The sequence below is a fragment of the Pinus tabuliformis genome, chromosome 5_2 (genome assembly GCF_031772625.1).
Source record: "Pinus tabuliformis cultivar Carrire ecotype Pingquan chromosome 5_2, CPIR1, whole genome shotgun sequence".
Taxonomy (NCBI): domain Eukaryota; kingdom Viridiplantae; phylum Streptophyta; class Pinopsida; order Pinales; family Pinaceae; genus Pinus; species Pinus tabuliformis.
In genome coordinates this window covers 236387743-236415404 of record NC_142306.1, presented here as the reverse complement: position 1 = coordinate 236415404, position 27662 = coordinate 236387743, and positions in this window count along the sequence as shown.

Below are 27662 nucleotides of genomic sequence, written 5' to 3'. Positions count from 1 at the left end.
GAAAAATATATTTTCCAGTTTTATTTTTTTACCACGTTTCAGGCGCAAAATAGTCATAGGTGGTGATTTCTAGGGAAATGAAATTGCAAATATTTGAAATTGCTAGTATAGCGAGGGGAGAAGCATTGTGTGCAGTGATAGAGAAAATAATGGGACGTGTAGAGTTTTCTCTTTGCAAATTTCGTTTAAGATCTTAGAGTGTTGTTTGAGCTTTTGTTTCCTTACATAAACTATTATATGTGAATTTGTGCTTGAACGATAACAATAGTGAAAAAATACAAAAGTTGTACAAAACTGCAAGCTTCTAAATCGATTTATCCTTTCCAATTTTATGTTCGCATTTGGAAATACTACAAGTTTTTGGTTTACCAAGATTTTCTCTATAACACTCTACAAGCTATGGTTTGATGTACAATACTCTATAAGTTTTTATATACAATACTACACAAAATAAGTGTGTCAAGTTATTCGTAAATCAAATTTTATTCGGTTTTACAGAGTAGTAGGGAGCATCTGTCAAGTCAATTCATTATAGAAGGTAAATTTACTATTTTTGTGGATATTATTGATAGTTTTACGAGTTCAATTTTACAAAGTAGGGGGGAGAAGTTGTCAAGTCAATTAATCATGTACCAAATTACCTATAGATGAATTCTAAAAATAGAAAATAAACAATGATGAGAACATAAAACATAAAACATATATACACAAGAGATTTTCCCCTGGATCCCAAAATCAGGACTACTAGATTGATTTTTCATTATGTTCCTTTCAACGTTACAATACATATATATACATGTCAAAGAATTCATAGACCCTAATCCATTAACCGTGGATTAGAACATAACCTTAGTTCCCTTGACTAAATCTATAAAATACCATGGGTAGAAAACCATCATGCCCAAAACCATGTGAAAATCCATGCACAAAACCATAGGTAGGTTCGACCACCTAATATAGGGTCCAAAAAAAAAATTCTCGAGGTGCTTCCCTAGACCCCATGCAGAGGGGCTACCACCCCCGTGAAGCCCCCCGACTGAGGGAGTTTCCCCACCTCCCCTGTGACCCCCCTACTATGCCCGACGCAATGAATAGGGGGGGGGTTGTCACCCCCTTTTTGATCCCCTTGCATGTGTGACTAGTTGTGGAAAGAATATAACACATAGCTAACAAAGCCTTTTAGATTTCCCTAGTATAGGCCAAGCTCCTTTAGATGTCTTTTGGAGGGCCAAAAGGTGGAATAATGAGTTGAAACATGTCCTAAAGGCCAGTGAAGGAAGGGACTTATAGAGGAAGGCTAGTGTGGTGAAGTAAAATTATGAGTGTGGACACAAATAATTCCTCTAGCCTGATAATGGGTCTAGCCACAACTGATACATTCTATGGAATATTTCCTTAAGTTAAAACCAATTAAGAGGGCCTACCTCGTAGTATGCTTATCCCGTTTGGTGATGGCTTTTCTTGCTCTCTGCAGTTATTTCCCATTTCATTCTTCAAATGCCTACAACAAGTAAACAACAACAAACAACAACCGTGATAATAGATAAATTGTAATTCAACCTACTTAACAAGTCAAGAAACATTAAGCCATAAACATGTGAGATGACACAATAGGCAGGAAATCAATTGATAGTTTCATATATATTGAATTAGGAAGATATTACAACCATTGTCTTGACATTGATGTTCTCCTCTGATAAAACCAGGTTCCCACACACTTTTGCTAGCATTCCATGGTGGCCTCAACAATGATAGTTTTAAGTCTCTTCACTTTAGTCTTCACACTAAACAAAATTCACAGTTCTCCATCTCACACAATTAGATAGCTACAACTATGGATAGCTTGTTGTTCACTCCAAACTTAATTAGCACTAGCACACTAACATTAACACTTCAACACTAGCTTGTGCTCGGGAAAAAGGTTGGTTATATAGCATGAATGGATGGGAGATGGTTCCTCTTCTCATGAGAGAAGGTCTTATCGCTTGAGGTAGTTCCATCCTTATAGGGGAAAGGATCCCAAACTGACATCCTCAACTCCATTTGGCTCAACCATTTACCAGACTTCCATTATGAAGCTTCTAGAGCTCGAATCTTCGACTCCTTATTTAAAAACTTTCCAAAAGAGGATTGGCGTAACTGAAACAAAGCTCAATCACTCCGGTTAGTGCTAGGGATAGTGTTAATCCATGCATATCAGCACAAGGAGGAAAAGGGTCATCATTGCCGGTCTTGTAAACTGGGAAAAATAGAAGATTTTGGGGAAATGGTGCAAAAGGGAATTGTTCTACTCATGAAGAGGGACATAATGGGAGTTTCTTCATGAAGGGAAAGCATGTAGGGTTCACTGTAGAGGTCCTCTAGGATCAAATAACGGGGAGTATAGGGATAGTGAAAAAATGTTGCATAACATATGCCCCCTAAAGCGTGAAGGCCAAACTAGAGTGAGGGATGAAATGGTTTATGAATCAGTGCGGGAAACTAGAGTCTGTCGTTAGAAAATGGAAAGAAAGTACATATACATATACATAAATGAAAACTTTGTCAAATGATACATGAATCGTGGTATGGACGCAGCCATCCAGAGAACGATCATGTAAATCGATCCAGGAATGGGCACAACCATCTGATAAAGAGTATCATATCGAAACCTAGGTATGGTCGCAACCATCCAATAATGAGAAGGATCACATATGATAAATCATTGTATGGTCACAGCCATCCATCTGAGAGAGACATGTATATCAACGTAATCATGTCATGCCACTTTACAACCTGGACTTTTGTAATTTGAGCCTAGGGTCTTGCACTCCAAAACGAACCGATCAAAGTACAAATTCTAACATGTGAATAGATGTGTTGATGTCGAACATGATAGAAAATCTCTTGATTACCAACCAATGATGTGAATTGTTAACAAGTGCGAGAGAAACCACCAATAATTACAATGGTCCTCAAGGTACTAGCAGCACAATCCATGGAATGTGAATAGAGGAATTGAAGTCGAACACCCATGAAATCACTCGATCGAAAGCCAATAATGTGAACTTGTCATCAAGTGCGAAAAACTTTCCATTAGGGCATGCAAGCTCTAAGGTACCAGAAGGGAGAATCTCGGTGAAATTCCTGGATAATGAGCTGAAGTTGATAGGAAGCAACCGTGTCAAAGGAGGGCCATAATGTATCACATCATCAACAAGAGACAAAGGGATACAAAATGATTTTGGTGAAGGACAACTCTTGAACATATCAGCGACATGACTGGAAGTTTGGCAGCTTTTGGATCCATGGGATCAGTGGTCATGATGACGTGGTAGAGATCAAATGGAAGGAAAAATTTAATTACCCAACCCAGGAAGGTTAACTATTAAAAGGAGGATATCCCATCCTGACACGAAGTAGAAAGTTTCATGTTCAAGAGTGAGCTGCCGACACAAGTGATTAGATTTCCAATTTCCTCCCACCATTCCTAATAGGTACCAGAATTATTTTTAAATTGCAAGCTTGAAGGGGATAGAATATGCTTACACTGTAAGTTCATCCTTCGGACGAATCCAACCTAGTAAGCTTAACAAGCCCTAGGAAGGAGAAGCTCATGTTCGTCATGGTGACAAATCCACTTTTGTTTAATATTTTAACGAGTTCGGCAAAGGTGCAAATCGATATCTTTTTAATGTTTATAGATTTTTAAAAAGACACGAAAAGAAAACTCCACATGGTCCCTTTTTATACATTTGTGTCTCTCGAGCCCAAAAAGGTAGAAAATGATACTTGAGAGAACTGCTTGACCATTTCAGTCAAGGAGTACCTTTCTTGTAAATAGTTTATCCCACCCTTAAAAAGGGGTAAACGTATACTGGGTAAACGACATTTTGTAGCCTTTAACAAGTTCAAGATAACAAGAGGTCGGCATTATTTTCATGTTTAAAAGGTCGAAAAAGAGCTTGAAAGCAGACCTCCCACTTTTATTCTCTTTTACGAGTCAAAAAGGGGAAAATTTTTGGCTATCTTTTCATTTGAGTTTTACGAGTCAAGAAAAGAGCTTAAAGGTAACTTGTCCTAGAGGAATGAGTGGTATAAAGGGTAGAAACTGATTCCGGCAATGGTGGAACTAATCAAAACATGTAATGGTCAAGAGGCTAGCTAATAAAACCACTCGTCACTGTGGCTCCAAGTGAAATCATATGATTGGCCAAAGAGATGGTGGCGATGAAAACAACCAAGGTTCATCTAGCAGAAATTAGCTGATGAAAATGGCAATCACAAGATGTAAACTGGGCGTGGGTTCATTTTTACACAAGCTTGAACCATGGAGAACTCTGCTTGGATTTGGTTTCATGTTTACACAAGCTTGAAAGGAAAAACTATGCTTGATATAATTTTGCATGCCCCCAGCATGATGACTCAATTGAGGTACATCACCCCAAGCTTCATTTCAGTCAACTAGGTGGATGGAATGAAGGTTCACTTTCGAGATCTTAGAAAGACTTGATTGGGATTTCACGAGATCTTAATCCAAGACTTGATTTGGAAAAGGGATTTTCTTCAATTTTTAACAAGGTTGACACAGTAAAAGAACTATCCTCAAAATCGGTTTCATTTGTTAACGAGGTAGATACAGGAAGAAACTATCCTCGGACGCTTGTTACATTTTTTTAATGAGCTTGACACAAGACAAAGAACTATGCTCACACCCTTTGTTTCATTTTTTGACGAGGTTGACAAAAGACTAGGCACTGTCCTCATGACCCTTGTTTTGTTTTTTAACGAGGTTGACACAAGACTAGGAACTATCCTCACGACGTCCATTCATGACACATAAGAGAACATGGCTCCCAAGAGGTCTCCACTAGACGAAAGAGCCAAACTCTGAGAGGAATACATGTCATTTGGTACCAAAGATAGATCGGGCTCCAATGCCCCTAGTACATAATGTACAATACCATCTGTGTGATCATCAGCAGATGCAGAGACAGAACGAGTAGCCACATAATTTACCTATGGTGGGAAAGGTATTGCTTTCGAACAAGATTCGATAGGGGATGATGGTTGCAAAGGAGGTGTTAGAGACTAGATTTACCTCAGGCTGAAAGGGTAAGCTTCTAGGTCCACATCAAACCACGCTCAGCTTTGTAGCTAGCCCTACGAGGATAGGAGAGGGCTCTGTCTAGGTCAATCTCAGCAAATGATGATCTATAGGCTTGAGATGACTAATTTAACAACTGATATTAGCCTAGGTATGAAGTGCAAGGATTTAATTTGAGCTTTTTGGGGGTTTTGTTGGAACAAGGGAAAGGCAAATTTTGGGTTCGGGGATGAGGCCAATTTTTTGCAGATTTCTGGTTGGGGCAAGGTAGGCAGTAGTTTTGATGCTTTAGATTAAATGAATGGATAGAAAAGACTGCTGAGGAGCTGAAGAGGGAAAGAGGTTGCAAGAATACTCTCCAAGTAGATGAAAACATGTAAAACTAAACAAATTTTAAGGCAAAGCACAACAAGCCAAATGAATTCTACCTTTGTCACTCAATTTGTTTAATTTTAGAAACAAAGAGAATGGAAATGGCATAAATAGAACATCAATGAACTTAAAATTACATGAATAAAAACACCATCAAAACATAGAGCCACAAGGATCCAAACAAGTGCTGCAAAACCCTGGTCTTTCCTTTGCCAAAAATGCTAAAAATGAAAGTACAATGAAGTGCCAAGCAATCCCAAGTGTCCAACCCTGAAAATCACTAAGAAATTACATGATATAGGCAATATTAACTCATTCCCATGCCTCTAGTGGTCGAGCTCATCATTCTAGGAGCTATTTCAACCATATCTAAACAAGGAACTGAAAAACAGGCAATGAAACAACTTGCCTCTATATGTTAGGAAACTGATTCATTCAGTTGTTTTTCACTTTTTAGTGAATGAATCTACTAAACAAGTAAATATGTGCCAAAATTACATCATGTTAACGAAATTACATCAAGGTAGATAAAGAGTTACATGAAAAAGTAAAATTGGTCAAACTTTGGCGAAATTCTGAGCTTCTGAGTGAAAAACAAGCCAAAATTCTCTATGCGCCGCGCCCAAAATCTGTATGCGTAGCACAAATTTGAATCTGATTTTAAGGCACTTCCCAAAGTCCAAATTAAGCCCAAGATAGCTTGTTGGAAATCCCTGCCTGTCTGCCTTCTAACCCAAGTGGAATTTCTATATTTGGATGTCATTTTCCCCTCCAAAATTTCAATCTCCCAATACTGATCCTATGGGTGCAAAAGGTGGCAGAGAGGTCATTTTTAGGGTTTTTTTGACCCTTTAGGCAACCCATAACTTGATGAAATCCTTAGTTAATCCATGAGAATGCATAAATTTTGATGAAAAATCCAAAAATGTAAATTTTTCCTCCAGAGGATCTCCTAATTATAAGCACGTGCCAAGTGGCGCTACGCGTTGGGCAGGGAAATCTGTTTTGAAGCCCAAAAATTCAAAATTCACAAAATTTTCTCCAAATTTGCTGAAATTTGGACTAGAGGTCTGCCATTAAGTATCATGCTCAGCCAAAGAAGCTTTGGCCAAGGTTTGGAGCCTATCATGCCTTTTGTATCGTTTTATTGCTCTCCTTAGTCTTGCCTTTAGGATTTTGATCCTTGCTTTGCAAACATGATTTCGTGCCCAATAATGATTTTTCATGTGCCTGAGCATGTCCTTGTCCTTGTTTGCCTTCGCCAATAGCTTCTCAAGATGAATGTTGACCCTCTTGAGCCAAGTCTCTCTATCAGCCTCTATCTCCTGCTCCAATGAAGTGAACTCTATCCTCCTCCTTTGGGCAGCTTGGCGGTTTTGCCGAATGTTTTGTAACTCCATGGTTGTATGTTGATCCTCCAATTGTTTGTTTCGATGCTCCAAATAGTTTATAAACCATTGAGCTCTCTACAACTTGTCGGTCAATACATCTATCTCGGCCTTCTACTCCTGAATAATCTCCCTCAGCTTTGAGCTAGGAGAGCTCACATCATCATCGATGAGGATGAAATCAGTGTCTTGGCCTCCTGAAGGGCCCTCATCTTGCATAGGCTTCTTGCCTCTGTCCTGTACCTATACCTGTGCTACTGATGACGGCAATGAGACCCATTCCACCCCAGGTGGAGATAGTACTCGTCGGGCTGCTGCAAACAATCCCCTCGTGCCTCTTTGATAGGTGACATATGTCGGCACACTAGTAGTCTCTGCCTCCCGACCTCCATGATGATATGAAGGTTCACCTGTATGATGGAAAACCTCCTGATGAGCTACTGAAGCTGTGAAAAACTCACAGGAAATGAAGCCTTCCCATGTGATACCCTGCAAACCAAGCTGATGCACAACAATGATCTTGATGAGCGCATAGTAAAAGATTTTTTGGTGAAGATCACATGAGACATCATTTGTCAGGTGATCTTCGCCGAAAAATCATTTGTAAACTTGATATGGATCACAGAAGCCTAAACTCTACTAGTGATAAATGCTGTCGTACTACTGTTCAGGAGTGTTTTTCTGCACAAGAGTAGTCATCCTCTCAAGGTTTCGACACATGAAATTTGGAATGTTCATCATCTTCACTCTCGTGAAATGCATCAATAACTTGATATGGTATGCATAGAGGCGTGAGAAGCGGCCTTCACAACTGAAGTATCTGATAATGAGTCTCATCAACGGCACATAGGATTCTTTCAAAAACTGGAAAGGGAACACCCTGCGAAGCTGTCTCACATAGCTAGGTCTAATATATGGTTCATAATGTACTCTTTCCACCTGCATTATTTTGTTCCACTCCTCACCTACATTCAGTATTCCTGTTGCTTGAGAAATTGTCTCTGGTGTGAAGGTGAAAATTACACCAGCAAGAGTTATCTGACCATCATGCAAATGCAAAACAAATAACCGAGCCAACTCCTGATGATGTTGAATCTGAGCAATCATTTCGCAATACTGAAAGCATTACTGTTGTTGGAAACATGCCATGGCAAGTGGGCAGGCCTACAATTGAGTCAAAGAGGTAGGCTCTTCTCTGACATGTTTGCCACCCTTACGAGGCCTCCTCAGTGCATGAAGCTCTATGGTAGAATCACTGTCTTGTTCATGATGAATTAGTGTCTGTCATGGTGCTACAAGGGTGTATATCAAGTATGTTTGATTGGTTTGAAAATGAGAAATAGGTGTTTCTTTTCAATGCCAAATATTCCAAGGAGCAATAAGGAACTGTGAGGAATATGCGACAGTGGGAAAAGTGGATGGTGGAGTTTGTCAAGTGAAATTTTGAAATGTGCTAACAGACACTTGACTGTGTTTAGGGATTTGGGGTTTGGGAATTTGCTACAAATGATATGGGAGAGGGAAAATGATAGGGAATAGTAGGATTTATGATAGGGAAAATGAGAAGCAGGGATATGAGTAGTTTGGGAGGTTAGGGCATAGGGATTGACTATAATGATAGAATTATGAAAGGGAAAGGATCACAGGTGGGAAAGGAGACTTGGCACCAAAATCACAATTTCAAAACACCAATTTCAAAACCCAAAGGAGCCGATTTTGATATAAATATAGGGTTTATATTTTCAAAATTCAAACTTTCAAATCTTCCCTCCAAATCACAACAAACACCATTTAATAGCAATGGAAAAGGTTTACACACTTACTTGGATCATAGAAGATTGAGTTGTTTGGAACAAATTCGGAAGCAGTGATGAAATTTTCGCTTATTGGCCCTGTGTGTCGCACGCACAACCCAATGCGTCGCGCCTGGTGTATGCGTTGTGCACGTTCCAATTAGCACTATGAACGGTGGCTCTATGCGCCATGACCTCCCGATTTGCTGCGACTACCTCCCAATGCGTCGTGCAACATTCCAACGCATAGTCGTGGCATCAAACACGAATTTTGCTCCTCCACTATTTAAGTCAAGTTCAATTGATCTCTTGGCATAGCAATGGGTGTTTCTAAGAATGAAAATATCTTATATAGTGATGGGTTTGATTTTTGTTTCTCAAAAACCCACTTTCTTATGTTTTAGTTTTGGCACTTTTTTCATTTTAATACAACTTTGTTCCTCTTGTTTCCTCTTTGAGTTTTGGCTGAAATGATGAAACTTTTGTCAATTTTGCAGGGATGTTTGGCATTGAGTTTCAGCAAAGGATGACCAGGGCTGCATCTGAAATATCCAAGAACTCAAAATTTTGAAATTTACCTGGAAATTTATTACAAAGGACGAAATGTCGAATTTTCTTCAAATCATAGTTTTGAAGAAAAGTCATAGTCTATCAATATGACGATGAAATTTTTGAAACAAAAACTTGTTTAGAACCTCCCATTGGCCTATTGTCATTATTGGACACTTTGAAGACTAAATTTGCTAAACCCTAGACCTAATGACTAAAATGACCCTTTCCTGACCAGGAGACCAAACATTGACTGTCATTGATTGGAAAATGATTTTTATGGACCCTGATGAAAAGACCTGAGCCAGCGGGTACAAGACATGAGGGGAATGAGTAACAAGGCCCTTCCGTCAGATTATGGCATGCCCCTAACGGAATGCGGATGATTGAACTATATGAGATACCTAAAAATGAAATGCAATAAGAGAAATGATCTCTAACGGAGGGATGTAAAGACTGACTCTATCATTGGCTCCAATGGGGATGGTAGCTCCTGGGAGGTGCCAAGAACAGCAGATCTCTGGGAGAGATAGACAGTTCCTTCGTCCATTGGGTTATGGAGTCCATTATTTTGACAAATTAAAACAAGACTCTTGACTTATTTATTGATCGAAACTTGACTCAAACTGACTCAATTATGAAACCAAAATGACTGAAAATTTGACTCGACAAACTGATCCCAAAACTGAAATCTTTCTTTAGAATTATAGCCTTCACTTCAGGCCCCAGACTGAAGAAAATATCACAGCGCATACTTGCAATGAAACTGAAATAAAATGGTATTTACAGTGAGAATGTAAACAATAGAAACAACTTAGAAATGATATTGTTTGAGCACCCAACCATTGACCAGCCCTCCTGGACAATATTCCCCATTCATCTCCTTCAGAAGAAAAGCATTCTGACCCCGATATGCTGCAATCTTAAAGGAACCTTTCCAAATATTTTCAAACTCACCATGCTTGCCCTTTTCTTCATTCCTTGCATCCCACTTTAGCACCACATCATCCAACTAAAACTTGTCTGCCTTTGCTTTTCTGTCATAAACTTTCTTAATTCTCTCCTGCAACTTGAACGTGTTTTGAAAAACTTCTTCTTGTGTCTTCTGCAAATGGTGTTGGAAATAATACTGGGAGGGGGGTGAATCAGTATTATTAAATCAATATAACTTTTTCATTTCCATATTAGGATTCATATATGCTACTTCAGTTTAGGCAAACCGAGTGTGTACGCAACTGTGTGTAATGCAACAAGCGTATATCCAGTAAGCTTATGATACAGTTAGTTGATCCTTAATGAGTGCATCAGAACATTAAAAATAGGAGCAGTAAAATAGAATAGATCATCACACACAAGAAGCACACATGAACACCATGATGTAAGGTGGAAACCCAATGTGAGTGAAAACCACCTGCTGCAATTCATCTCTATCTTCCTTTAAGAAACTTCTTTTTACAATGTACTGGTGCAGTCTTATACTAGTACGCAGGCTTCTACTTGTAGAAGGCTACATCATTCTCTCTTTCTCCATACTCTCGTGGAAGGGAGCTACAACCCCCTAAGCTCTTGTACTAGCCGATCCATTTACTAGTACGTAGGTGCCGGCCTACTGAAATGCTCTAATCTTTACTCATTTTCCAGCTGCTACTGGAAGGGAGCTACCACCCTCTTATCGCTTGTACTAGATGATGTACTAGTACATAGGTGCTGACCTACCGCAGGTTACAACCTCCTCTTTCTTCCTCCAGGTACCACGTTTCATGCATTTTCAGGCTAGATACTCCTGAAGCACAACACAATAATCTGAAGGCCGCGTTTCATCCAATTTTCATACTGGACCCATTAATATCATTGAAGCACAAAATCAATTAATACTAGCATCATCAATCTATGAATCACTGAAACACTGAAACCCTGTCAACAACATAGTCACCAGAACATAGAACAAACAATAGATCTCTGCAACAATAACCAGATCTAACTGCAACTTCAAATATCATATATCATAATGTATACACTACTATGACGAACCAAAACTGCGTACATACACGCTTTCACCAAAGCCAACCCGCATACATATCTACAAATATTTTCTCATAACTTTGCAGATGTTCCAGACATCAGTCATACCCATATCATAAAATTTACAGAACATTACATGCATCAGTATACAGATCTAGACTAAACAAGATCAAACTGTATAGAGATGATTCATTCCAAGCCATTAGATCCTGATCTATCCTTAAATCTTGTTCTCCATCAACCGTTGAGATTCCTCGTTAGCTTAGATCAAGCAATGCATGATAAACCCATAACCTACATAATGGATCTCATACTTCATCAAATATTCAAGACTTTCTCAATGCCTTTGCCTAATGATATTCTTCTCCTTTTATAGTCTTAGGACTTACTCAATACCATGATCCAAAGCCATAACAAATCAATACCATGGACCTAATACTTGGGATCAAAACTTCTGACGAGATACCATGGTCCAAAACCATAGGTTCAAGTACCAAGGACTAAATACCGCGGACCAAAAATAAGTTCTCCCACATGTACGCGCCTTTCTGTGCATGAATGTGCGTGCATATGCATACGCGACTTTGGAACGTCTAACCCACGTGTATACGTGGCTTTACATTAGTGTACCTGCGTATATACTTTTCTATCTTCATTCTTGTAGTCTTATCATCAATTCCTTGCTATTGACCTGCTGCACTATGATCCGTCATCTGTGTTATTTGCCATCAAGAAAAACACTTGTCTCATAATGCCAACAATCTCTCCCTTTGGACTTGATGGAAAAGCTAACTTGTCATACTGAGAACTGTCATTTCATTCCTTTGAGCTGTCCGACATACCATGCATTCAGTCACATCTTATATCTCTTCTGTAGATTCATCTAGTTATAAATAAGTGATATGTTCTTCTACGAGTGGGTTGACATCATGTACAACACATGCATCGTAATGCCAACAATCTCCCCCTTTGGACATGATGGCAACAACACCAAATCACTCTCTCGCTTTGACATCAAGGGCAAAGGGCAGACCAAGATATTCTCTTTCCTTGATAAAAATTCCGTTGTCCATACTCCCCCTGAGTACCTGTTGAAATCTCTGAATGAGCTCCCCCTTTGTATATGCCAAGGTGTATCAATCTATCCATACTCCTTCTGAGTACATGTTGAATGCTCTGTTCTGCTAAAGTGTGATGTTCATGCGCTCCCTGACTGTAAGCAAGGTCTGCAAAAAGATGTTCTACAAGAAAGAAGAAGACTCTATACCAAAGACTCATACATACATCCATCTCCCAACCAAGTGGGGATATACCAGAATTGACTCATCTACCCAACCAAGTGGGGATACACCAAAAGTTTACATATGACAAATAAGTACATTACATTATTCATCCCAGGCATAGTGGGGAAACCAACATAGGCCGTTACATGACCTTGATAAGAAAAGATATACATGACATACAAACGAAATATTTAAAACAATTCTATGAAAGTCACCAGCAACATCTGTCAATCATCATTCAGATCAAAAACCATGTTCTCCTTCTTCCGTTGATCCACCTGAAATCAAATCAAACCAACATATACGCGACTGTATCCATAGAAATAGGTGTATATACGTGGATGTTCTTCATAAAACTCGCGTACAACCACTTCCAGATCAGCAACCTGTAAATGTCCTGTAACAAGGTATGTCTGCATATAGATATCAACTCATCCTTTTGAACATCATCATAAAATTACCATAGTCATCTCATCATCATCAAGATGTGCATGATCCAAGTATCATCACTTTGGGAACATCTGCATCAATCAACATATGTAAGTATCAACCTATCATCATATAGGTAAGAACTCATCATCATCATGTATCCAACAATGCAACTTTGAGTAATCATTCATGTATCCAACACTATGTATCTTGAGCTCAAGATCATTTTTCAAGACTTCTTTATATCATCAACATCAACAACCCTCATCCACATGAGCGCCAAGAATTATAGGAAACCTGCATCATAACTGTATTATATGATCTTTATGCATATGATGACAGCAGCATCAAGTAAAGAAGATGTGTATTCAAGCTTTGTACTTCTCCTTATCCTTATGAAGATCACCATGTAAACACCATATATGCATCATCAGAGAATCAACCACAAATCTAATCTGAACATCAACTATGTAACGCCAAGAATCATATGAGATTTTGTCATGGATAACTCATAACCATATCATAGCAAGATATATCATTTAGCCATATAAGCATCATCACCAAGGACATAATGCCAACAATGCATTATTCAAAACATAAAATCCCCCTGAGCCTGCGCCATATGTTCACTGTTAGATCTGATCATGCATATATCAGCAAGAAGTATCAAGGCATCATCATCATGAAACACTTTAAAACATCTTACAAGTATCAAGACATTTCCACACATCTTCAGCAGATTGTAACCATTATGGACTGCATCATATCAGACCCTTTCTCTTGAGCATGTCCTACTGCTTTTCCTCAAACTATCATATACACGACTGTGCAATAATCAACTCACATATATACGTGACTTCCCTTTATTAAACTTGTGTATGAGATTTAGGACACTGAATTTTTACACTTTCAGCTCCCTCTAAGTCTGTCATGTATGTATATTGTGTTGTGCCACATCTTTCTGTCTGTACTTCCTTGTTCTTCCATATCTTCAAGTGTGATGATGATGTTTTCTCCTTTTGGTATGGTGCCCATACTCTGTTCCTACATTCCTTTGTTGTATGTCCAAGCTTATTACATGCATAACATCTTACATGTTTCATATTCCTCCTGTAGCAATCAGCAGCTTTGTGACCAAACATATTGCAAGAAAAACAATATCCATTAAAGTACCTGGAATGTGATGATATTTCTACATGACAGTCTTGAACCACTCTTCTTCTGCATCTGGCTGCAACATGTCCAACATTATGACATACATAACATTCAACATTATTCATCGGAGGAGTAAACGATTTTCTGTGAAGAATTTCTTTCCTTGGCTGTTGATGGGGTTGACCTCTCATCTCCTTGTTGAGAATTTCAGATTTTGCATTAGATTCCTTGTCTTACTTTGTGAACTAGATTCTTCTTCAACAGATTCATGAAAAACAAGACCAGTTTTGATAGCAGGAGACCTTTGACTACTAAGATTATCTTCCAAGATCTTAGTACTATCTTGAAATCGTAAGAGCTTATCCTTTTCTTCTAATTTTTCTTATAGAATATTTACCTCAACCTAGAGATTCTCTTCCTTTTCATGATATTGCTTCTTCATGTTTTCTTTAGCTTTTCTTCCTTCTTCTAACTAACGTCTTAGTTCAAGAACTTCATTTTCTTGTTTTTCAAGAGCTTGGAGTAGATCTTTATTTTGCTTCTTTGATTCTTCAAGATCTTCCTTTAGCAAGAGGATCGTAGCTTCAAACCTTTCATAATAACTGGATCTATCTCTGAGTTTCTTGATTGTTGTGCTCCTTTCATTGACTTCATTTCTTAATGAGGTCACTTCATCCTGCAACTTTTGATATTGGATTATCTTGTCTTTGAATATCTTCCTTACCTTGTTTCCTTCCTCTAGTTGAACTTTTAGTTTGGTAACTTCTTCTTTGAAGGCACATTCCCTTTTGTTCAATAGATCTTGTTGATCTCTAATTTTGTCTGTAAGCCTTTTGAATAATGCCTCTATTCGATATCTTTCTTGCTCACCCATAAGTGCAAATTTAGTTGCTTCACTATCACTTTCATCATCTTCACATGGATGGATAAATTTATCACCAGAGGATAACAAATTCATACCTGATAGACCTTGTTCATCTTCATTCTGAAGTGATTCTAAATCTGAAGTGCTTCTTCCACATATTCCCCAATCGATGCTCCCACTGTCATATTTCTTCTAGGATGTCTTCTTCTTCTTAGGCGCTTTCTTCTTAAGCTTCTTTCCCATTGATCTACGGATCTCCTTCAAGCGATCAAGCTTCTACCAAAGGACCTGCTCTGATACCAATTGTTGGAAATAATACTGGGGGGGGAGGGGGTGAATTAGTATTATTAAATCAATATAACTTCTTCATTTCCATATTAAGATTCATATATGCTACTTCAGTTAAGGCAAATCGCGTGTATACGCAACTGTGTGTAATGCAACAAGCGTATTTCCAGTAAACCTATGATTCAGTTAGTTGATCTTTAATGAGTGCATCAAAACATTAAAAACAGGAGCAGTAAAATAGAATAGATCATCACACACAAGAAGCATACATGAACACCATGATGTAAGGTGGAAACCCAATGTGGGTGAAAACCACCTGCTGCAATTCGTCTCTATCTTCCTTTAAGAAACTTCTTTTTACAATGTACTGGTGTAGTCTTATACCAGTACGTAGGCTTCTACCTGCAGAAGGCTACAACCTTCTCTCGTTCTCCAGACTCTCCTAGAAGGGAGCTACAGCCCCCTTAGCTCTTGTACTAGCCGATCCATTTACTAGTGCGTAGGTGTCGGCCTACTGAAATGCTCTAATCTTTACTCATTTTCCAGCTGCTACTGGAAGGGAGCTACCATCCCCTTAGCTCTTGTACTAGTTGATGTACTAGTACGTAGGTGCTGCCCTACCAAAGGCTACAACCTCCTCTTTCTTCCTCGAGGTACCATGTTTCATGCATTTTCAGATTGGATACTCCTGAAGCACAACACAATAATCTGAAGGCCATGTTTCATCCAATTTTCGTACTAGACCCATCAATATCATTGAAGAAAAAAATCAATCAATACTAGCATCATCAATCTCTGAATCACTGGAACACTGAAACCCTCTCAGCAACACAGTCACCAGAACACAGAACAAACAATAGATCTCTGCAATAATAACCAGATCCAACTGCAACTTCAAATATCATATATCATAATGTGTATGCTACAATGACGAACCAAAACTGCATACATACGCGCTTTCACCAAAGCCAACCCGCGTACATATCTACAAATATTTTCTCATAACTTTGCAGATGTTCCAGATGTCAGTCATACCCATATCATAACATTTAAATAACATTACATGTGTCAGTATACAGATCTAGACTAAAAAAGATCAAACCGTATAGAGATGATTCATTCCAAGCCATTAGATCCTGATCTATCCTTAGATCTTGTTCTCCATCAACCATTGAGATTCCTCCTTAGCTTAGATCAAGCAATGCATCATAAACCCATAACCTGCATACTGGATCTCATACTTCATCAGATATTCAAGACTTTCTCAATGCCTTTTCCTAATGATCCTCTTCTCCTTTTATAGTCTTAGGCCACTCAATACCATGATCCAAGTCCATAAAAAATCAATACCATGGACCCAATACTTGGGATCAACACTTCTGACGAGATACCATGGTCCAAAACCATAGGTTAAAGTACCAAGGACTAAATACCACAGACCAAAAATAAGTTCTCCCACATGTACGCGCCTTTCTGTGCATGAATGTGCGTGCATACGCATACGCGACTTTGGAACGTCTAACCCGCGTGTATACGCGGCTTTGCATTAGTGAACCTGCGTATATACTTTTCTCTCTTCATTCTTGTAGTCTGATCATCAATTCCTTGCTACTAACCTGCTGCACTATGATATGTCATCTGTGTTATTTGCCATCAAGGACAACACTTGTCTCATAATGCCAACAATCTCCCCCTTTGGACTTGATGGAAAATATAACTTGTCATACTGAGAACTGTCATCTAATTCCTTTGAGCTATCTGGCATCCCATGCATTCAGTCACATCTGATATATCTTCTGTAGATTCATCTAGTTATAAATAAGTGAGATGTTTTTCTACGAGTAGGTTTCCATCAAGTACAACACATGCATCATAATGCCAACAAATGGATCACTTGATTTAGTCTTCTCTACATAGGATCATATTCACTACCAGCCTCCTGAAGAAGTTTGATTACCGGAGTTGCGAGAGAGGTAGGAAACACTATATCAACTCCACAAACTAGCTCAAAGGGGGACATACCAATGGATTTCTTCTGACTCACTCAATCTGCCCAAAGTGCATTGACCAACTTCTTATGCCAACTCTTCTTGTTTATTTCCAGCAACTTTTTAATGATGTTGACCAAAGATTTGTTAGAAGACTTTGCCAATCCGTTGCCTTGTGGATGATAGGCAGTTGAGTGTCCCAAAATGATTTTATATTTGTTACAAAAATCAATCATCTTTTTTGATTTGAAAGCTACTACGTTATCAATGATTAACTTACTCGAGCAACCAAAATGAGACAAAATGTTATTCTCAAGGAATGAAATTATTACCGCATCCATAGCTTGTCTGGTGGGAATTGCTTCAATCCATTTCGTGAAATAATTTTTTGTCGTGAGGATCCATCTATGCTGACCTGAAGAAGCAAGATGAATTCCACCAATGAAATTCAACCCCCACTGCTGAAAAGGGGCACTCACCTCAATGGGCTTAAGCGGAAAAGGCTGTAATTTTTGCCTTCCTTAAAAAATCTGACATTTATGACAGCTCTTGACAACCTTATAATCATCAGCAAACAATGTCGGCCAATAGTATCTTGCTCTCAGAATTTTATTTTCCATTGTTTTCCAAAAAAGGTGACCACCACAATCTCCTTTATGGAAATCCTCCATGACCTGCTTCGCTTCTTCTTCCACCAAACAATTCAATAAAACACCACCGGGATCTTTCCAATAAAGTGAAGAGTTCAAAATACAAAACTTAGCAGCCTTTAACTTGAGGGTTCTAGCTTTATTTCTAGCCGTGCTAGGTGGTGGTGACAAATTCTGAAGCACATATATGATATTTGAATACCACAGAGAAAGGACAAATATTTCAGATACCTGAATTTACAAACCTTACTCATTCTCATCGAACATAGCAACAATCAGATTTATGTCTAAGACATGCAAATTTGATTCAACCATTAAATTTGCCAATCCCTGTCCTTTAACAAGCTTTGTGGACTTTATCTCCACATCACACTCCAACAAAGCTGCAATCCACTTGCCTCGTCTTCCTTCTGGATTTGTTTGTACCATAATATCTTTGACAACAGCGTTGGGAACATAAGCGAAAATATGAGAATGCAGAATATATACCCGAAAATCTTTCAATGCTTTTACAGGTGCAAGGGCTGGCTTTTCAATGATGTTGTACTTCAAGGCTACATCTCTTATAGTTCAGCTGAAAAAAGCAATTGGTATTTCGTGCTCATCTTTTTTCTGCATTAATGCAACTGCCATAGTATGCTCCGAAGAAAATGAAAACATTATAAAATCCTGAGTGTAATCTGGGCTAATTAGAACCGGAGCTGAAGAAAGAGCCAATTTTACTAGATTGAAAGATTTTATAGCCTCTTCGGTCCACTTCACTTGGCTGTCCTTCTTAAGCATGTTTGTAATCTCTCTTAGGTGTTCAGAAATATTAGGCACAAATCGGCATAGAAAATTCATCTTACCATTAAAATATTGTATCTCCTTCTTGTTCTGGGGAAGGTCAATTTGCTGAATCACCTCTACACATGCTGGATCAATACGAATGCCATCTTTTGAGATAATGTGTCCAAGTAGTTTGCCCTCATCCATGGCAAACAAGCTCTTCTTCGGATTCAACGACACACCATATTTTCTGCACTTTTGAAAGACAATTTTCAAATGATACATGTGTTCTTCATCTGAATTGGAAAACACCGTCAAATCATCAAGGTACACAACCAAAAAGACATCCTTCTCATTTGCGAAAGCCATATCCATTGCCCGCTGAAATGTGGCACCTGCGTTCTTCAAACTGAAAGGAATTTTAGCGTAATGAAAAGTCCCCCATGGAGTGGTGATTGTTGTTTTGTCTCGGTCGTCTTCATGAACCAAAATTTGGTTATATCCCAAATAACCATTGAGTAGTGACATACGAGATGCTCCAACTACTCGCTGAAGTATGTGATCCGTTTTTGGCAACGGATAATTGTCCTTCAATGAAACTTTATTGAGATTCCTAAAATCAATGCACAAACGAATCTCACCAGTTTTATTTTGTACGATCACTAAATTAGAGATCCAATCATAAAATCTGATGGGAATGATGATTCCTGATTTATACAACCTGTTTAACTCCTTCTCAATTGATGGCAGCAGTTTTGGATTTAGCCTTCTCAACTTCTGTCTGAAAGGCTTCTGATTAGGCTTAATAGGAATAGTGTGCTAAATTATATTGGTATCATATGTCTTCAAGTCAGAATAGTCCCAAGCAAACACATCAGCAAAGGATGACAACAAACTGATATATTTTGCCTTTACCTTTTGTGGCAATGTTTTGGACAGCTTTACCATCCTTCAATTTTCAGCTGTTCCAATATTCACCTCTTCGACTCCCTTCTCTATTGGCTACAATTATGGTTTGCGGGCGACATCATTGTGATCAAAGAGTTCTTCTAAAGGTATCAAGCCTTTAGGAATAATGTTATCCTTAAGCTGTAACACTTCCATTTGATTGATCTGCACATCATATTTACCATCATCATGTTCTACATCAATTGAGGTATCTTTAAACTTACATTTGTTTTGTAGAAAATCATTAATCTCCTCGTCATCTTGGAAAACTTGCTAATATCTCTAATTTTCTGCGGCAGTCGGACAATGTTTCACATGGATTTCAAATTTATTACTTGAGTTCATAGGAATCTTCAAATTAATCATTGCCTTATCAAGTGCATCTACAATGCTATTTTGAATACGAGGCACACACATCATGGTATAATTTGAGAACAACTTCAGGATATCTAGAACTGCATTTCGGTAAGCTCGCATCTGAGGATGTTTTGCTTGATATTCGCCTTTGACTTGCTTAATCACCAATTCGGAGTCACCATATACAACAATCCTCTTAGCATTCAGCTTTCTTAGATTTTTTAGGCCAGCAATCAAAGCTTCGTACTCAGCCTCATTGTTTTAGCAATCAAAAGATAGCTTGTAAGAACATACCCGCACATTACTAGGCACTTTATTCGAAGCAGATAAAGGACTGCGTACCCAAATACCAATTCCAGCACCATCATTTCCCACTGCTCCATTGAAATCCATGGTCCACAGACCTTCTTCCTCTTCTTCTAAGTGCTGAAACTCTGTTAGCTTTGCTTTTTCTGCTTGCTATCCATTATCTTTTTCTGATTGCTCAATGGTATTTTCCTGTTCTTTTCCTTCTTTGTTCAAAACTTCTCTGAAATTCTCTGCTATTTCTGAAATGTCATCTGCTACAACTAACTGACTATTGATATCACTGAAACTATCTGAATACAAAACAAAAGACTCTAAATCTGTATGTACATAATTAATTGGATGATTAATTGCTTTCTCCTTGCTTGTAATCATGTATTTCATTTTTTGTTCCCGATACAATTTTCTCATTTGGCCAAACACAAGAATCATTGCATAGGAGAAATCTAGTTGTGATGACCCTTGCAATTTTGCTCCCCAGGACCTGGAAAGAAGCATTCCAAATCTGAGAGGAAATGTCTACCACAACAACATCCATCAAAACATTCTTCGTTGGAATCTGATCCAAACTTACAACCAAGTCTTTAATGAGCCCAATACATGTCACCCTGCTAGAATCAAATGAATAAAGATCATGGTATTTCCTAGTGATGTCCAAACCAAGCTTCTCGATGATAGCCTTCGGCATAAGATTGTGGGAATCGTCAGAATCAAACATAGCATTATGCAACACAAACTCATGCAATCTCAGACTGATATAAAAAGGTCGCACATCACTGTATGGAGACTCACCATTTAATGTTGGTCCAAAAATCAGTTTAGTTTGATCATCTTCCACACTCACCATATCAGACATTGGGTCAAAATTCAAATTTTAGAGACTTGACCTCTATAACTGTTGTTCCTCATTAGTTCAGTCAAGGGAATGGATACCTTCAATTTAGAAATTTCATTTTCTAGACTAAAAGCAGAAATCTTTTCCACCTCTTTGGCTGGAACATCTTTTCTTTCAGCTTTATCCGTTGATACAATGGGATGATTTACTCTTTCATTTGCTGGTGGAGACTTGCTAGTAGTAGGATGAACAATTTCTTTTCCTTTCTTTGGTACAACAGGTGGCTCATTCTTAGATGTTGGAACTTCCTTTCTCTTCTGGATTGGATTAATGGGGACATTTCTATTTCTAAGTGAATACTGACATTGCTGGGTAGACAAAGCATTCATATAACCTCTTTGATACTCATTCAACTCTTCTTCAAGAGCTATGTCATTTTTCCAAGATAAAATCTGCATCCTTCTGTACATCTCAATTTTATGCATACTCATCATCTTTAGTGATAAAGATGGGAATATCATCAGGAGTAAAGAAGTTATTTTCTTCTCCTATTCCATTTTCTTCATCATCAGATTCGGGACCAACAAAATTCTACTGAAGAGGTGTATTTACTTGCTATTATTGTGGTGTCGGTCCTTGTGCTCGCTACTCACGTTGTTTGATCCTGAATTGTGGTTGCTGCTGGCCACAAAAATTGGGATTCCGAATCTGCGATTCAGGCTTATCAAGTGTTAACCTTTCAATCGTCTTTTCTACCTTGTGGAGCACTTGGTCTGAGGTAGAAGCTTCTTCCTTTATTGAGACTTTCTTCTCGGCTTTCAATCTAGCTCTCTTGTCATTCAATTTTTCCTCAACACTAATGGCAATTTTCTGCATTTCTTCTAAGGTAGTCGGATCTCTCTCTCATAATTGATAAGCCATATCTGGATCGAAACCATCCAGGAACTTAAGCAAAGCTGACTTTCTAGATGGCCTTAAATCATCAAGAATTGCATTATAAACCGCATTGAATCTAATACAATAGTCTTGCACAAACTCACCGACATTCTGCTTGATCTTGGTATATTCAGAAGCGATTTGAAGAGGATCTTTCTTTACTTCCTAGCGATCCAAGAAATGTCTTTGAAGCTCTTCTAATGTGGGAATACTTGTAGCTGCCAAAGCTCTGAACCATTTTCTTACCTCACCACCGAAAGTTTGCATGAATAATCTCATGGTCACGTTTTCTGCATCAATCTCATGAAGATCGAAGAAATCCGTCATTCTGTCCACATGTTGCTGAGTTGTGGTACCATGAGGAGTTCCATCAAACAAAGGAATTTTTCTTTGGTAATCTGCGGGCATATCATCCAAAACTTGAGGTAGCATGAGAGGTGCAAAACGAGGAGCCATTGCTCTTGGTGGATTTGCAATCGGTCTTGGTGATGTTGGGGGAGTAGGTGGAGCTGATGTATGAGGGGTATGAGGAGGTGTATGCGGAGGTGAGGCAATATTGGCTATTTTAGGAGTAGAAGGAGTAGATGGAGGCGATATGACTGCATATTGTTGATCAGAAATAGTAGGTTGCGGGGGAAGGGTAGGAATGAAAGGAGGTTCGGTGGGAATTCTTGAACTAGATGCAATTGCGGATGAGCCAAGGGTTGCCGAAGCAGTCCCTAAGTAATTAGTAATATTAGAAGCCGCAATGGAAGTCTGGAGCTGGTTCAAAATATAATCATCAATGGATTTATTAACCCTTTCAGTTTCAAGATTTCGAACAAACTCGGGATTTAAGACAGTGGAAGTGAGAGTGCTTTCAGATTTGGTTTCAAACAAAGACAACTCAAACTGCTCATAAAATTCTTGATCCTCAAGATACTCAAAACCAATAGGACACAACTGAGCTTTGAACATTGGAATGATATAGTTTCCTTGGCGAACGATTCTTGGAATAAGATTGGGATTTTCGTAGACAAGAGGGGGATCAAGATCTGGATTTGCTCTGGTATGTCTTCTGGAAGCCAATGTGTTATTATTTCAAGAAATCAAAGGGACATAAACAACTTGTTTAGCCTATCAAATTCTAAACTTATCATCCAAAAGCTTAGAATTCTCAGATATATTGGGGTGATCTGTAAATTAGATACTCTGTTTATAAAACTAGACCGGAGATTGACTAAAGTAGCGTTTATCTACTTGCGCTAATGCAAAGCAAAAGCATTTCGAAGGCTACCTAGCTAATCTTCAGGCTTTGTCTGTAGTTTACAAATGAAGAATACCAACAAACAATGGATTATTTTTCCCCAATATGGTCTTCACTATGTTAGAGCCTAGATTTACCTCAGGCTGAAAAGGTAAGCTTCTAGGTCCACATCAAACCACGATCAGCCTCGTAGCTAGCCCTACGAGGATAGGAGAGGTCTCTCTCAAGGTCAATCTCAGTAAATGATGATTTATGGGGCTTGAGATGACTGATTTAACAATTGATCTTAGGCTAGGTATGAGGTGCAAGGATTTAATTTGAGTTTTTTGGGGGTTTTGTTGGAACAAGGGAAAGGCAAATTTTGGGTTCGAGGATGAGGCCAATTTTTTGCAGATTTCCGGTTGGGGCAAGGTAGGCAGTAGTTTTGATGCCTTAGATTAAATGAATGGATAGAAAATACCACTGAGGAGATGAAGAGGGCAAGAGGCTGCAAGAATCCTCTCCAAACAGATGAAAACATGTAAAACTAAACAAATAATAAGGCAGAGCACAGCAAGCCAAATGAATTCTACCTTTGTCACTCAATTTGTTTAATTTCAGAAGCAAAGAGAAGGGAAATGTAATACACAAAACATCAATTAACTTACAATTACATGAAGAAAAACACCATCAAAACACAAAGCCACAAGAATCCCAACAAGTGCTATAAAACCCTGGTCTTTCCTTTGCCAAAAATGCTAAAAATGAAAGTACAATGAAATGCCAAGCAATCCCAAGTGTCCAACCTTGAAAATGACTGAGAAATTACATGATATAGGCAAGATTAACTCATTCCCATGCCTCTGGGGGTCGAGCTCATCATTCTAGGAGCTGTTTCAACCATTTCCAAACAAGGAAGTCAAAAATTGGCAATGAAACAACTTGCCTCTATATGTTAGGAAACTGATTCATTCAATTGTTTTTCAATTTTTAGTGAATAATATACTAAAAAAGTAAATATGTGCCACAAGGTAGATCAATAGTCACATGAAAAAGTGAAACTGGTCAAAACTGGGTGAAATTCTGAGCTGCCGAGTGAAAAACAGGCCAAAATTCTCTATGTGCCGCGCCCAAAATCTGTATGCATCGCACAACTTTGGAGCTGATTTTGAGGCACTTCCCGAAGTCCAAATTGATCCCAAGATAGCTTGTTGGAAAGCCCTACCTGTCTACTTTCCAACCGAAGTATAATTTCTATATTTGGATGTAATTTTCCCCTCCAAAGCTTCAATCAACCATGATTGCTTCCTGTGGGTGCAAAAGGTGGCAGAGAGGTCATTTTTATGGTGTTTCTGACCCTTTAGGCAACCCAAAACTTGATGAAATCCTTAGGTAATCCATGAGGATGCATAAATTTTGATGAAAAATCCAAAAATGTAAATTTTTCCTCCATAGGATCTTTTAATTATAAGCACACACCAAGTGGCGCTACGCGTTGGGCAGGAAAATCTGTTTTGAAGCCCAAAAATTCAAAATTGACAAAATTTTCTCCAAATTTGCTAAAATTTGGACTGGAGGTCTATCATTGAGTATCATGCTCAGCCAAAGAAGCTTCAGCCAAGATTTTGAGCCTATCATGCCTTTTGCGTTGTTTTATTTCTCTCCTTAGTCTTGCCTTCAGGATTTTGATCCTTGCTTTGCAAACATGATTTCGTGCCCAAAAATGATTTTTCATGTGCTTGAGCATGTCCTTGTCCTTTTTTGCCTTCACCAATAGCTTTCAAGATGAATGTTGACCCTCTCGAGCCAAGTCTCTCGATCAGCCTCTATCTCCTGCTCCAATGAAGTGAACTCTATCCTCCTCCTTTGGGTAGCTTGGCGGTTTTGCCGAATGTTTTGTAACTCCATGGTTGTATGCTAATCCTCCAATTGTTTGTTTCACTGCTCCAAATAGTTTATGACCAATTTAGCTCTCTACAACTTGTCGGTCAATACATCTATCTCAGCCTTCTGCTCCTAAATAATCTCCCTTAGCTTTGAGCTAGGAGAGCTCACATCATCATCGATGAGGATGAAATCAGTGTCTTGGCCTCCTGAAGGGCCCTCATCCTGCATAAGCTTCTTGTCGTTGTCCTGTACCTATACCTGTGCCGCTGATGACGGCAACGAGACCCCATCCACCCCAGGCAGAGATAGTACTCGTCGGGCTGCTGCAAACAATCCCCTCGTGCCTCTCTGATAGGTGACATATGTCGGCACACTAGTAGTCTCTGCCTCCCGACCTCCATGCTGATATGAAGGTTCACCTGTATGATGGAAAACCTCCTAATGAGCTATTGAAGCTGTGAAAAACTCACTGGAAATGAAGTCTTCCCATGTGATACCCTGCAAACCAAGTTAATGCACAACAATGATCTTGATGAGCGCATAGTGATAAATGTTGTCGTACTACTGTTCAAGAGTGTTTTTCTGCACAAGAGTAGTCATCCTCTCAATGTTTCGACACATGAAATATGGAATGTTCATCATCTTCACTCTCGTGAATTGCATCAATAACCTGATATGGTATGCATAGAGGCGTGAGAAGCGGCCTTCACAACTGAAGTATCTGATAATGAGTCTCATCAACGGTGCATAGGATTCTTTCAAAAACCAGAAAGGGAACACCCTGCTGAGCTGTCTCACATAGCTAGGTCTGATATATGGTTCATAATGTACTCTTTCCACCTGCATTCTTTTGTTCCACTCCTCACCTACATTCGGCATAGCTGCTGCTTGAGAAATGGTCTCTGGTGTCAAGTTGAAATTTACACCAGCAAGAGTTACTTTACCATCATGAAAATGCAAAACAAATAACCGAGCCAACCTGATGATGTTGAATCTGAGCAATCATTTCACAATACTGAAAGCATGACTATTGTTGGAAACATGCCATGGCAAGTGGGCAGGCCTACAATTGAGTCAAAGAGGTAGGCTCTTCTCTAACATGTCTGCCACCCTTACGAGGCCTCCTTGGTGCATGAAGCTCTATGGTAGAATCACTGTCTTGTTCATATGATGAATCAGTGTCTGTCATGGTACTGCAAGGGTGCATATCAAGTATGTTTGATTGGTTTTAAAATGAGAAATAGGTGTTTTTTTCAATGCCAAATATGCCAAGGAACAATAAGGAATTGTGAGGAATATGGGATAGTGGGAAAAGTGGATGGTGTAGTTTGTCAAGTGAAATTTTGAAATATGCTAACAGTCACTTGACTTTGTTTAGGGATGTGGGGTTGGGAATTTGCTACAAATGATATGGGAGAGAGAAAATGATATGGAATGGTAGGATTTAGGATAGGGAAAATGAGAAGCAAGGATATGAGTAGTTTGGGAGATTAGGGCATAGGGATTGACTATAATGGTAGAATTATGAAAGGGAAAGGATCACAGGTGGGAAAGGAGACTTGGCACCAAAATCACAATTTCAAAACCCAAAGGAGAAGATTTTGATACAAATATAGGGTTTATATTTTCAAACTTCAAACTTTCAAATCTTCCCTCCAAATCACAACAAACACCGTTTAATAGCAATGGCAAAGGCTCACACACTTACTTGGATCATAGAAGATTGAGTTGTTTGGAACAAATTCGGAAGCAGTGATGAAATTTTTGCTTATCGGCCCAATGCGCCAGGTGCACAACCCAATGCGCTGCGCACGTTCAAATTTTCACTGTGAATGGTGGCTCTATGTGCCGCGACCTCCCGATGCGGCGCGACTACCTCCCAATGCGCCACGCAACATTCCAACGCACAGTCCCAGCTTCAAACACGAATTTCGCTCCTCCACGATTTAAGTCGACTTCAATTGATCTCTTGGCATACCAATGGGTGTTTCAAACAATGAAAATATCTTATATAGTGATGGGTTTGATTTTTGTTTCTCAAAACCCCACTTTCTTATGTTTTAGTTTTGGCACTATTTTCATTTTAATACAACTCTGTTCTTCTTGTTTCCTCTTTGATTTTTGGCTGAAATGATGAAACTTTTGTCAATTTTGTAGGGATGTTTGGCATTGAGTTTCGGCAAAGGATGACTAGGGCTGCATCTGAAATATCCAAGAACTGAAAATTTTGAAATTTACATGGCAATTTATTACAAAGGACAAAATGTCAAATTTTCTTCAAAACAGAGTTTTGAAGAAAAGTCATAGTCTAGCAATATGACGATGAAATTTTTGAAATAAAAACTTGTTTAGAACCTCCCTCTGGCCTGCTGGCATTATTGGACACTTTGAAGACTGAATTCGCTAAACCCTAGACCTAATGACTAAAATGACCCTTTGCTGACGAAGAGACCAAATGATGATTGTCATTGATTGGAATAAGATTTTTATGGACCTTGATGAAAAGACCTGAGCCAATAGGTACAAGACATG